Below are 15,736 nucleotides of genomic sequence, written 5' to 3' on the forward strand. Positions count from 1 at the left end.
GCTTTGGTATATTCAATATGGCTAGTTAATGCATACAAGTGAATTTTGTTCAAATTAGCAAAATTACCAACAAAACTAGGGATAGCCACAATTATATGCTCCACCTTATAAAAATCATAGTACAGTAAGTTTTAATTTCCAATTCCAACCTCAAAAAAATTCTATCTAAGGATTTAAGAATCTACAATGATAATAACATGAGGTGGAAAACTTTTGCAAATAAAAGACATCTACTAGGTAGTTGTTAGATAGAAAATAAGATAATATGTAGAAATTTTTAGAGAAACCATCCTACAAATGTGTGTAGGCAACTTCATAAGGTGATTCCATTAAAATTTTCACAAGTAAATTATCAACAACAAGCCCAAGATCAATTGAAGGACATAAGAAATATAAATTTTGATAATATCTTAAGACCTTATAACATGTTTTATATTCATAATAATAATTATCAAATCTAATACCCTTCTTCAATTCTAAATATATAAAGAGGATTTATTTCATTAAATGTAGATCAACCTTAATATGGCTAATAAAATGAGAAGAAATTCACACAATATAAGGTATTTGGAAATATTATATCAATGAGAATTATGGAGAAACTAAGACTCAATATCATTGGACCATCTTCTTTTATAACCAACATGGCTAATCAAAGTGAAGACATATATTTGGAATAAATTAGAAGTTGTAAGATGATTACGGGAGGTGAAAAATATGATTGGGAGGATGACGAGAAATTTACCAAATAGTTAACAGAGCACCTTAATTTAAGTACAGATGAAGTAATGAATGTCAACTTCATAGATGATTTTGCTACTTGGTAAAATAATGAAATAGATGTACACTTAGTAACCTTAGTTGAAGACATAAAAATTAAAGATGCATTTGGAGTGAAATTTGATACCACTCAAATTGATGAGTTGGATGACTTAATAGAAGAAGGTAACATTACTCCACCTTTACAATTTAAACAAACTTTGAGTGGTCTTACAATTGGAATTAATATGGCCATCCATCCACTAATACCAAATAATTAGTATAAGATATCTATAAAATAATTATATGTTCATAATATAAATTATAAATTTATAGATATTTTTCTTAAAGATAGATTGAAACAATTAAAAAGATGGAATAAAATAAATACAAGAAGTATAAAACATACAAAAGTTGTACAAAAAAGAAAAGAATTTTTTTTTAACAAGCAACATAAAGTTAAAATCTTTAAGCCTAGCATGTTAGTTCTTTTACAAGATGCTATGAGATTAGATTTTCTAGGAAAATTTGATGCCATATGATTAGGCCCTTACTTAGTTAAAGAAGTCTTTTCAAATAACTCAATTTGACTATAAAAACTTACCGGGGAAGATTTTTCTACTAGAACATTTAGAAATAGATGTAAAGAATATAGAGTGTGATTTTTATCATACACAAAGTCAAATGGCTCATCCTCAAATTTCTTCTTATTTAATTCTTGAAGTGCCAAATTATCAAAATTGGATGGAATTTAGAAGCTAAAATATTGGAGTTCAAGATAAACTAAACTCATATTCATTTGTCTTATCTTCTTTTTAATTTAGTTCCTTCACCAAATAATTAGAGATATTATAAGTAAAAGAGATAAGTACTTGATGAAACTTTAATAAAAAAAATAAAAAAAAAATTGAGAATTGTAAAAATGTGTCTTAGTAAACATTCAAATGGCATAGAGGGATTGATCATGTGAGAGGTTGCCAAATGAGTATTTCAAGTTTGAATCTGGTTGGAAAAAATAGGCTATCTTAATGAACTAGTGTTAGTACAAGAAAAGACCAACCTTGACACCCAACCGATATATAGACCTTAGAAAATTGATAGTAAAATCCTCTTATATTAAAAAAAATCTAAAAGGATCACTTTTTTACTTCTTAGCTCTGATTTCTTATTTTATATATAATCATTAAGTCTTAAGTTAGATTTAATTTTCTTTGTCTTCCTTGTTTAGATTTATAAAACAAAAACTACTTTGATTCCTTTACATTAGAAGTAAACACTCATTTTTGTCTTTGAAAGTTTTTAAAACAATTTTGTAGATAATTCCTCTTTTATTTCAATAGCATTTTAGAAGGTCAATTCTAGGTACTTCTCTTTTGCAAGTCATCCCAGATAGTTGCCATGTGTAAATCATCAAATCGACTCACTTATTATTTTAGAATAAAAATAAACATTTAAATGCTTTAAATCACAACACATAGTGAGTATTATAGAAATCCTTAGAAAAATAGAAAATTAGAATGTTAGTGGTGGAAATGGAATCTTATTAAGTCTTAGAGGTAATTATCCTAGTTGGTTTAGTATTTTTATTTTATTATTGAATATTAAGGATAATTTATTAAAACCAATATTTATATTGGTCTTCTATCTATATGTACTTCTTATAAAAACTATAAATTTTAGTAGTTAGAAGAAGCATGAAAAAGAATCTCATGTCATTTTAGTTATTGATATAAAAAATAAGATTTATAGTGGATTTAAATTGATTTTTATTATTATCAAAATTCATCAAGGTAGAAAAATGTATCCTTAAATGGATATTAGCATTATAAAAAAATTATAGAACTTTTAAAATTTTATTTATAGTTTATTTAGAAGTTTTTAGGAATTTTTAGAACAATTTCAAGATCTTGGTAAAAATGAGTTTTACCACTTTGGAAGCTTTTATGAAGAAATGGAGCAAGATTTGAGGGCCATTTATGGTTTTCAAGCTAATTGGATGTTTTTAAACACCATGGTGAGGACAAAATTACAAAAATATTGGTCCTTCTAGTAGAAAATAGGAGGACCAGCAACTAGTGTAGTCTTTGTAGGAAGGAGAATGCACAAGTCGCATATGGGTTGTAGCACCTTGAAGGTAGTTAAGAGGATAAGATTAAGGCCTCGTGGCCTCTCTTAGAATCCCTTATACACTATATGTGAGCCTTGGTGAGGCTCGAATCCTTGATCTATAAGCAAGTTACCTTTGAGGTAAAATATTTTCACTTCACTTTTCAATTATTTACTTCATATCTTTAAAACTTCATAACTTACTCATAGTAATTCGGATTTATATGTTTCTTATGTCATTGGAAAGACAATAAAATTAAATATTTAAAAATATAATTTTTAATTTTAATTTTAATTTCTTATTAGATAAAAATATAGTGAACAGATTGTGACTTAGTTTTGGGTGTTGTAATTGCTTCATGTCATTTATTTCAATTGTTTTGTAGTTTTTCTGCTTTTTTTATTGTTATTTGATTACTTCACTTTACACCACTAATTGCGATTAACTCTTAATTGAGGTAATCTTATAACTTGGGTTGAGGAGTGAAAATTTACACTAACAAAATATATGATAGCAAGTAGTGCTTCTTTGTGGATTTTGTAGTTAATTTCTGCCACTGAAAATTTTCTAGAATAGAATGTAATTGGACAAAGTTTTCCATCTTTTCCATATTGTCACAAAATTTCTCTCAATGCAAAGTCTAAGGCATTGATTTCTATAAAATATGGCTTCTTAAAATCTGGATGTATCAAAATTGGAGCTATTGTGAAAGCATCTTTTAAGCTTTGATAAGCTTTCTCTGCATCAAGGCCTCAGTCTAATTTGTCCTTGTATGTCAACTGAGTAAGTAGAGTAATAATCTTGGATTAATTCCTAACAAAAATCTTGTAGAAGTTTACAAATCCAAGGAAGTATTGGACATTATGTACAATTTTTGGCTTTGTCCAATTGATGATTACTTCTACTTTCTTTGGATCCATGAAAAGACCTTTGTTGGAAATATTATATCCAACAAATTTGACTTGAGATGGATGAAATATACACTTTTCTAATTTAGCATACAGCCTAGCACTTCAGAGTTTTTTCAATACAAGATGGATATGTTTTCCATGGTCTTTTGGATTCTTGGAAAAGATTAAAATATCAACTAAATAGATCACAACAAAGTCATCAAGATACTCACTAAATATTTCATTTATTAAGTATTGGAATATAGCTTGAATATTGATAAGTCCAAAAAGCATGACATTGTATTCAAAATTTCTATATCTTGTGCAAAATACTATCTTTTATTCATCTCCCTCCTTTATACATGCCTCAAAGATCAATCTTTGTAAAGATCTTTGCTTAGCTAAATTGATAAAGAAGTTTGCATATCAATGGCAATAGATATTAATTCTTTATCACGATTTTATTAAGACTGCAATAATTGATACATATTCATAAGGATCTATCTTTCTTCTTTGTAAATAATATCAAAGCATCAGCTGATGACTTAGAATGTCAAATAAAATTTTTAGCTAGATTTTCTTAAATATACTCTTTTAAAGTCACAAGCTCATTTTGAAATAAATTATAGATAGGTCCAAACGGTAGTTGAGCATCTTCTTGAAGATCAATTGCATAATTATAAGCATAATGCTTTCACAAGATATCCATATTTTTCTTTTCAAATATATTTGTAAAATCCTTATATGCCTTTGGAATTATTGTTGTAGCAACCAAAAGTTCCAATTGCATATTTGCATAGATAGCAAATATAATATCTTATTTAGCCACCGTCATAAATACTCTAGCTTCAATAAATAAATATTATTTAAGTTTTATTTTTTTGGGTGTTAGAAGTTTTTTCATAGATCTGAAGATTCTATGATCTACTAGAAGAAATTTTTACTTTTGTGATGCTCAATCTATCTATGGATTGTATTTTTTAAGCCATAAGAATCCTAAAATGACTAAACTTGATGGTGATCTAATAATGTTGAATACTACTTGGTTGCTAAGATTGTCAAAGAATATTTCTAAGAGAATTGTTTCATGAGTGACGTCTGCAAACGATAAAGGTCGACCATCTATTACTTCTATATACACGGCTTTGGATTTTTTGACCATATGTCACGGACATACTCATAATTATATATACAAATATGTAGAAGTAAGTAAAAGTAAATAAAAGTAACTTAATTCTATAGTATTTGATAAGGAAGCTTCCTAAAAGCTTCATAGACGCTGCTTTGACTTCATAGGTGTCTTTAATTGACTTTTTGGATTAGAAACGTAGTCAACAAGTTGGCCATGTGCCACACATGTTGTTAGCTTGAAGATCAAGCTAACTATGTGGCCCACATGTAGAAAAACTTACCTTACAAGTCAAGGCATGTGTCCTAAAAAGTCAACACATATTGGAGGTCCTATAGAACGTCGCCACATAGCCACTAGTTAGATAGTATATATAGAGACAAGAGTGAAGCCTTCTTCACTCTTGTCAACTCTTTTCTTGCTTCCAGTCTAGTTTCAAGGGTCTTTAGTTTCTTTGTCTTTTGGCAATAGCCATTCCAGTTTCTCTTTCAATATACATACTTGTTTATTTATATTTTTTTTATCTTTCTTTGAGTGAAGGCACACTTGTCTGAATTTTTTTTTATCGAGTTCTTGTCCTTAACAGATTCACAAGAGTACATCTATAATATCACAGCTTTGTCTAATCTTGATTAAGAGTAAATTACCTCTTTTTCTTGATAAGATATAAGCATATTAGAAGTTACAAATTACCCTCTTCTAAACTGATATTATCTTTAGTATTTTCTTTGTTCTCAAATTCTCTCTTCTATTTATCTTGAGCGATATTAGACATCTTTTCTTTTTTAAGTGTTATCATGGCAGAACTTTTTGAAATAAAGAGTGTAATGGCACAAATATAAGAGCAATTGAGGAAGTTAATGCTTGCAATGCATCAACTCAATTTACCACCACAAGGAGTAATAAGATTGGCAGGAAGTGAAGATATAGAAATGGTTGGAGTTGCTTCAACATCTGCACCAAATCATGTCCTTTCTCCCGCGGTGGAACGCCCTTCCAATGTTAGAAAACCAAGAATTGTCCTACCCGAGAAGTTCGATGGCACCAGATTCAAGTTTCGAGGATTTATCAATCAAGTACAACTTGTGATTGAACTTCAACCCCAAAGCTATCTAACTCTAGGATCTCAAGTTAAATTCATTAGTATGCTTCTTTCAGGTTCAGCACTATCATGGTTTTCATCTTTTTTTGAACGACGAGATCTAATATTGGATAATCTAGAGACTTTTTTGGCACAGTTTTGATCCATGTATGGAAAACATGATGCAATTCGTGTTGCAACCAATAAGATCCATATTTTAGGACAAAGCAATGAATCAGTAATGTTGTATGCTTTACAATTTTGATAACTTCCAACTGATATCAAGTGGAATGATGCTGCACTTATTAACCAATTTCTCTATGGATTATAATATGAAGTAAAACAATTAATGCTCAACTTAGCTGATCCTCAAATATTGAGTCAAGCAATTGACTTTGCTAAGAAGTGCGACAATTGTCTTTTTGAATTTCGATCTTAGAATTGTACAAGTGGACCTCAACGTTACTATAATTCAATGGCAACACCAACATCTCTTCAACACATACATTCAAAAGTAGAGGATATGCAAATTGATGCAGTACGTTTCAAACCTCTTATTGAACAAGAAAAGACTCGTTGTCGTCAAGAAGGATTATGTTTATATTAAAGAGAACAAAAATACACTATTCAACATTGTCCAAAGAAATGACGCAACCACAAAATGAAGAGTATGGCTGTAAAAGAAGACAATATGTCAGAAAACAAATTTGTCCAGCTACAATAGGGACCGTGCGGCTGGAACCTTGCACAACATCTAGTAAAGGTCCTATTCTCTCCTCAGAATCCTCTCCTTGTTTTACATTAAATGTTATTTTAGAACCTAAACATTAAAAAGCCTCTGCCTTGTTAGATTCAGGAACCTTAGCATGTTTCTTTGATGAAGAATTTACCAAAAGACATAACATATCTATAGTAAAGATAACTAAACCTGTTTATGTAGAAGTCATAGATGGTCGTCCATTATCTTCTAGAGATATTACCCACGAAATCCTTCTTATAGAACTAATAATCAATAGTCATAATAGCTTTGCAGTATTTAATATCATTAGATCTCTCTCTAATCCAATCATTTTAGGTTTATCGTGATTAGAAAAATACAGCCCTCTAATAGATTGGATTTTTCGAACTCTTACTTTTTCTAAAAATATAACTAACACTGTAGTTAATCAAGTAGAGAGTCATAAGTCCAATTCAATTAAATCCGTGTTTATAGGTACAAAAGCTTTCTTGCATACTGCTATGAAAGAATCACCATATATTATTTATGCCACACCTGTTTCTACTAGTGGAAAGACTTCAAGTGGCATTCCAAGTCAATATCAAGAATTTTAAGATGTATTCAAAAAAAAGAATGCAGATACACTCCTGGGACATCGTTCCTATGATTGTTCAATTGATCTTCAAGAAGGAGCACAACTGCCATTCGGACCAATCTACAATTTATCACAAAATGAGTTGACTGAACTCAAGGAGTATATTGAAGAAAATCTAGCCAAGAATTTCATATGCCATTCTAAATCTCCAGCAAGAGCTTCAATTCTATTTGTGAAGAAAAAAGATGGATCATTGCTGATGTCTGTTGATTATTGAGGACTCAATAAGATTACCATCAAGAATAGGTATCCACTACCTTTAATATCTGGACTTCTTTATTAGTTGAATCAAGCTAAGATCTATACAAAAATAGATCTCCGGGGAGCATACAATCTAGTACGCATCAAAGAAGTAGATGAATGGAAGACTGCATTTCGAATTAGGTATGGATATTTTGAATACAACATCATGCCTTTTGGACTTATAAATGCACCAGCAGCTTTTCAACATCTAATGAATGATATTTTTTGAGAGTTTTTGGACGATTTTATGGTTTATTATCTAGACGACATTTTGATCTATTTTAAAAATCCAGAAGAACATGAACTTCATGTTTGGTTTGTGTTACAAAAATTAAGAGATGCAGGACTTTATGCCAAGATAAAAAAAAGTGTGTATTCCACACTACTCAAGTCGATTTCTTAGGTTATATCATTTCAAATGATGGACTTATGATGGATCTTAAGAAAGTTCAAAGTATTATAGATTGGAATATCTCAAAAATGGTAAGACATGTCCAATGCTTTTTGAGATTTGCTAACTACTATTGCATCTTCATCAAAGACTTCTCTCGAGTTGCAGCTCCACTTACATGTTTGACTTGTGAAGACAAACTCCAATGGAATCAAGAAGCAAAGATTGTTTTTGAATCTTTGAAGACAGCGTTTGTTTCTGCACCAATCTTATATCCTGTTGATTTTTTCAAAGCGTTCTTTATAGAAAAAAATATATCAAACTTTGCTTTGGGTGCGGTTTTATCACAAATGGGAAAATATGACAAACTTCATCTAGTAGCCTTTCATTCAAGAAAATTCTCAGCAGTAGAAATCAATTATGAGATGCATAACAAAGAATTTCTTGTAAATATGGATTCTTTTCAAAAATGGCATCATTATCTAGAAGGTGCTTTTAATCCAGTCACCGTATATACTGATCACAAGAACCTCAAATATTTCATGTGAGCACGCGTATAAAATCGTCATCAAGCTCGTTGGAGGATGTCTTTATCAAGATTCAAGTTCATTATGACTTATCGGCCAGGAAAACAACAAGGTTTATCCGATGCCTTATCTAGACGTTCTTATCTTGCACCAAAAGAAGGAGATGTAGCTTTTGAGCAACAAAGAACAGTTCTCTTAAAGCCAGAGCAATTTCATCTTCAAGCAATAAAATCAACATTGACTGTTGATTTAACTTTTTTCAAGAAAGTCCAATTAAGTATGTCTTCAGGCCCTCTTATTCATGATATCAAGAATAATTCTTCTAAATCTCATGATCCCTCTAAATTGGAGTTCAAAAATAACCTACTCTATTTCAAAAGATGCCTATATGTTCCAGAAGGAGAAGCACGTTTACGTATTCTTCAAGCTTGTCACGACTTCCTAGTAGCAAGATATTTTGGATACAACAAGACTTTGGAGCTGATATCTAGGGATTTTTGGTGGCCTCAAATATGGAATGCAGTGAAAGATTTTGTAAAATCATGTGATGTTTGCTTAAGATCAAAAATTCCTCGTCATCGACCTTTTGGACTTCTTCAGCCATTACCCATTCCCAAATAACCATGGTCTTCTGTTTCTATGGACTTCATTACGGATCTTCCAATCTCATGTTCTTATGACTCTATATTTGTGATAGTAGATCATTTTACTAAGATGACACATTTTGTACCATGTACAAAATTTATTTTAGGTGAAGAAACAACTAAGCTCTTTCTTGACAATATCTATCACTATCATGGATTATCCAAAGATAATATATCAGATAGGGGAACTCAATTTGTATCAAGATTTTGGCGGACTCTTTTCAAGATTCTAAAAGTGGATATAAAACTATCTTCGGCATTCCATCCTCAAACAAATTAACAAACGGAGCGTATTAATCAAGTTTTGGAGCAATATTAAAGATGTACCATCAACTACCAACAAGATGATTGGACAACTCTTTTGCCATTGGCAGAGTTTGCTTACAATAATATAGTACATTCTTCTATAAAATAGACACCTTTTTTTGCTAATTATGATTATCATCTACGACTTGATACTTTTGACTTTTCAAAAGTTGATAATCCTACTGCGAAAGTTTTGGTGACTCATTTATCAGACCTACATGCAACGATGAAGGTGCAGTTAAAAGAGGCTCAAGAATAGCAAAAGGTCAATGTGGATGTCTATCGAAAGGAACAACCACCACTCCACTTGGGTGATAAGGTATGGTTACTTCGTCGTAATATCAAGACCACTCGTCCTTGTGACAAGTTGGACTATCAAAGGCTAGGACTATTTTCTATTTCTGCAAAAATCAATCCAGTTGCATATAGTTTATATCTATCGGAGTATATGAAAATCCATCCAGTATTCCACATGTCTCTTCTTGAACTGTACAAGTCAGTGGACATACCAAGAAGATGACAAGCTCCATCTCCTCCTATAGAAGTGGACAATAATAAAGAGTTTGAAGTAGAAGAAGTCTTAGATTCAAGGCGGCACCAAAATAAATTGGAATATCTTGTCCATTGGGACAGATATGATATTAGTGAATGCACATGGAAGCCAGTAAAAAATCTTGCAAATGAAGCAAAGGCGGTGGAGGCTTTTTATCGACGACATCCATCAAAATCAAGATGAAAACCTTCTTTATAAAAGAAACAACATCTAGGCAAGATAACATTCTACTTTCAATCCTTGTTTGTAGCTTTTTTGTAGTTGTGATGCTCAAGAGATGGAGAACCAACAACCAACAAATTCGACTGAAGAGCCTTCATTTACAGACCTATCGGACAAGACATTACGATTGTCACAACCTTCAAGATGACGCAATCAAGATGAAGATCTTCAAGAACGACATGTTCTTCCTCGAATAGATGACAAGATACAATGGGTTTGGTATCACGACTTAGGAAGGGACTCTCAATGTTTGGTGATTTTGCTAGACGTAGGAACAACTCCTGATGGTGTTTCAAATATTCTATTCGAAAGAAGTTATGAAGGCCTCAACAATGATCAAATAATTGGGTGGTCTTTCCATCCTCGTGTGGGACACTACCGATGGTTGAGAGGCCCTATCAATCATCTTTGAAGAGAAAAAGATCAGAGTATGTGACTAATACAATTCGTTGCATCATAGATTTCTTCAACATATGATGACCGCTCTTGGTGGAACTCATCCTTAAAAGGAGGGTAATGTCACGGATGTACTCATAATTACATATACAAATATGTAGAAGTAAGTAAAAGTAGATAAAAGTAAGTTAATTCTATAGTATTTGATATGGAAGCTTATTAGAAGCTTCATGGACGTTGTTTTGACTCAATAGATGTCTTTAATTGACTTTTTGGATTAGAAACGTGGTCAACAAGTTGGCCATGTGCCACACATGTTGTTAGCTTGAAGATCAAGCTAATTATGTGGTCCACACGTAGAAAAACTTGTCTTATAAGTCAAGGCATGTGTCCTACAAAGTCAACACATGTTGGAGGTCCTATAGAACGTCGCCATGTAGCGACTAATTAGATAGTATATATAAAAACAAGAGTGAAGCCTTCGTCACTCTTATCAACTCCTTTCTTGCTTCCAGTCTAGTTTCAAGGGTCTCTAGTTTCTTTATCTTTTGACAATAGCTATTTCAGTTTTTCTTTCAATATACATACTTGTTTATTTATATTTTTTTATCTTTCTTTGAGTGAAGGCACACTTCTTTGAATTATTTTTTCATCCTGTTTTTGTCCTTGATACCATATAGATTTTGTGTGATCTAAAAAATTCTTTATTAATAAAACATGCACAGATTCTTGAGTCAAATAATGCATGACAATCTATTTTTATGACTCCTAATTGTATAGATATAGTAAAATAATAAGAAAGGCTCGTAGAGAGTATATGACCTTTATTGGTTTGTAATAGTGAAGAATCCACCTGCACGGTGTTGTGATGTAACATGTTTAATAGGTGAAAGAGTGTGGAGATTATTATAATTTAGAAGATCTTAGTTCAAAGTATTAGAACAATTTATCTTAGAAATATAGTGAATAGTCAAAGGAGTAGAAAAATTAAAAGGTACCAATGCTGCCATTTAGAAAGGTGACTTCTACTTACTTTGTCACACCATAAGTAAGGCAAATCAAAGTATATTGATAAAATAAATGATATAGGCATCTTAAGAAGGAAGTTAAGAGTAATTTCTAGAAAAATTTACATAGAAAAACTAGATATTGATACCCAGAGAGGGCCGGTTATGAAACAGGATAGAAATCAGACCTGGAGCACAAAACTGAGTCTTGACGACGACTCCGGGGTTCCTTTAGAGATCGGAGAGTGAGGTTTGATAGCAGACTAAATAGCCTTTCTATGAGCATTGATTTTGAGTGATTTGGAGTTGAAATGACTTTGTAAGAGCTTTACAAAGTCAAGATTTGTTTTGGATGACTTGGGTTTTATGAAATACAATAGGGTTTACGTTTTGGATGATTTCAAGAGTTTTTTAATAAATCTATAAGTGAAATTTTGTAGATTTATGGTTATAGTTGTATTTAATATGTGTCATGAATTTGAGCTTCATCTAATGGTTGAATTGAGGGATATTGAGGTTTAAAAGGGTCAAGGTCTTAGAACGTAGAATTTTAGGTCCGGTAGGGATTTTTAAGATTTCTTACAATCTATTGGTTGGATTGGATTGAAACTTACGTGAGAGGATATTAAACTTGTTTTTCTATGTGTATAAAAACTTTTAGATAAATCAAACGGTGCAAAGGAGAGATATTGGCTCTGAAATTGGCATCAAGATTGGAGAAGGAGGTCGGCCAATACCCAAGCACATTTTTGAGGTTTTCCTCAATTTGGTAACTCAAATCCTTTTTAATTTTTTGAGTTAAGATCAATGGTTTTTTCATTAGTTATTGAAGTTTAAATCTATTATAGGAATTATTAGGGTTTAGTTTAGAGTTTGGTTAGGGTTTGGTTTGGGATTTAAGATTTGGATTAGGATTTGATTTAGGGTTTAGGATTTGGTTAGGATTTGATTTAGGATTTAGAGTTTGGATTAGGATTTGATTTACAATTTGGTTAAGATTTTATTTAGGATTTAAGATTTGGTTAGGGTTTGGTTTAGGGTTTGATTTGGGGTCTAGGATTTGGATTAGGATTTGATTTAGGATTTAGGATTTTATTAAGATTTGATTTAGGATTTAGGATTTGGATTAGGGTTTGGTATAGGGTTTGGTTAGGATTTTATTTAGAGTTTAGAATTTGAATTAGAATTTGATTTAGGATTTAGGATTTGGTTAGGATTTGGTTGAGGATTTAGGATTTGAATTAGGATTTAGTTTAAGATTTAGGATTTGGATGAGGATTTGATTAGAGTTTGATTTAGTGTTTATGATTTGATTTAGGATTTGGTTAGGATTTGATTTAGGATTTGGTTGGGGTTTGGTTTAAGGTTTGTTTTGGATTTAGGATTTTATTAGGATTTAAGATTCAATTAGTTTTGGCCTAAAGTTTGAATGAAGTTCAATAAGATTTTAACTAGAATTAAATTAAGATTGAATTGAGATATATTTGAGTGATATTTGTGATCCTTCTAATATTTCTTTAAGAATTCTTATTATTTGTTTGAAATTTCTTTAAGGCTTTTTTGAATTGGATTAAGCTTGCTTACCATTATTATGGTCTAATTAGAGCATTTTTAGTATTCTATTAGAATTAGGATTTTGTTATTACAATTTCCATTCTTCCTTCCACAACCAGGTGCCCGGAGCATTCTCAAGCAAGACTTCACGTATTACGACAATGGTTCCTATTGTAGCTGAATGCCTTCATTTTCCTGTAATTCTTTTGATGATGTGGCCGCACTCCTCATTTGATATGTACACTGATTTTTCTCTGAAAAATTATTAACTTTATAGCTAGATTTTTCATAATATAAGCATAGGCCAAGTTTCCTTCAATGCTTTATTTCTTGCTCAATAAGAGATTTTAAACAAATTGCATCAAACTGCATATTTTTTGCTTCCAACTTTTTATTAAAATTAAATTGTGAAGAAGTTGTAAAATAATTGATGTATATATGTGGCATAATTGAAGAATATTTATTTTTTTCATTAAAATAAATGATTATCACACTTCAGAGCTTGACTAGGGGCTTCATTGAGTGTGAAAGGATCTAGCATAGAAAATAATAAGTCCTTGATATTGTTTCTTTATCTCTAATAAAATTGGCTCATCAATGCACCTTCTCTTTAATTTATCACATACTAATTGTCAAAAATCTGAGGCATATGTTGATACAGAGCACATTCTATATTGAAGGCTTCAAATTTTAGTTTTTGAAGAATGAACCTTATCATGTTCACCAAATGCTTCTGAAAATACTACCAAAAATGCTTCAAAATTATGTAATATAGGAGAATTATTTTTGAATAATGGAAAAAATTAGGATAAAGCTTCATCCGAGGAGAAGGTTCTAACCAAACCAATACAAGATACTTTAGTAAAATATTATTGAGGTTGAAGCTAAGTGATTAGTGGTACTTATTTACAAAGTCACAAAATCTTGAGCAGGTGCCATTGAACTTTTTTGGAAGGCTAATCTTTGGTTTTTTTGTTGTTATTGTTGTCAGATTATTGTCTTCAATAGAAGCACCTCATATGTTTGAAGTAGACATAATTGTTTGAGAATTTGGAACCTTTGTTACAATTTGATGTGGTGGTTGAGGCACTCCTGCTCTTTGACCATTATATATGGTCATTTATAGTTCTTTATTCTGCTTTGACAAAGTCTCTGTTCTAATCCTCAATGCTTCAAGAACATTAATAATAGAATCTAATTTGATTTCTTTTGAGTCTGTTATATTGAATTTTCCATCTTTTGCCATAAAAAAATAAAGAAACATGTACCTTCAAAAGAAAAAAAACGTGATTTATAATATAAAAAAAAAAAAAAAAAAAAAAACTAAAAGAATATTAAGAAAAGAACAATTTTAGTCTAAGAGAGGATAATCCGCAACCTCTAGAATACTATAATACTTTCTAAAAGAGGGATAATCGACTCTCTATCAAGAAAGATTAAGCTCCTAATATTATTTTATAGCAATCTCGACAAACTATTAGGGAACATATACAAGACAAGGATTTAAGATCAAAAAATGGAATTAGCTTGACATTAAAACAACAACTGGATACAAAGCAAGAAGATCTTTGCTAGACTACAAGAAGTAAGTTGTCAAGACTAAGGATCCCTTCAACCTCAATTCTTATATATACTAGGTCCTAGGAAGCTTCTTGAAAAGTTTCTATGAAGCTTGAGAACAAAGCAAGCCTAAGATTTTTCTTCAGTAACTTCTTAAATCATCTAAAGCCTCTTAGAACCTTCTAAGACCTCCTATGACCTTCTAAAAATTTCATAGAATCTATTAGAACTTTCCAAAATCTTCTAAAACCTTCTAAAATCTTTAAGAGTCTTCTTAAAAGCTTCTAGTACCTTCGAGAACTTTTAAGACCCTTGTGAAACCTTTTAGAATCTTCTTTAATTGTATATCCATGAAAAATAGCTTGTTGACTAAGTTTCTAACCTACCAATCAATTATATACATATATAAAGTCAAAATAATGTCTAAAAAACTTTCAGAAAGATTTTCCAAGAAGGTATTATGAAATTAATCTACTTTTATTTAATTCTACCTATTCATTTTATCTATGTAATAATTATAATAGGTATTTATCTATGACATTACTCCCTCTTCTAGAAACGAATTCTATGAAAAGTGGTGATTATATGTTGAAGAATTCTTAGATGCAGTAAATTATATTTGCTATATACTCTCATCTTTATTTCCTTTGAAGGTAGTTGATAGGTTTCTTCAGCCATCAATAATGCTCTATTCAAGAATAAAAAGACCACCCTATAATTTAATAATTATTGAAATCTTTGTAACTTCCTTCAAATAAAATATTTTTAACACCATCAAGAATCATCTATACTTCCAATAAAATCACCAAGCATCGAGAGTCTTTTTCCAGATCATGATATCAAATGCAGTGTATCTTGCTATCTATTTGAAATAAAACATGTCATTCTTGAAGGTCTTCATTCCTATTATATCATCTTGAAGGTTGAAATAATTGTAATATTTTGTCTAATAAGTCAACAAAAGATGGCTTCGAAGTTGAATCCACTAGCTATT

This window comes from Physcomitrium patens, chromosome 19 (genome assembly GCF_059467195.1).
Source record: "Physcomitrium patens ecotype Gransden chromosome 19, ASM5946719v1, whole genome shotgun sequence".
NCBI classification, from domain to species: Eukaryota; Viridiplantae; Streptophyta; class Bryopsida; order Funariales; family Funariaceae; genus Physcomitrium; species Physcomitrium patens.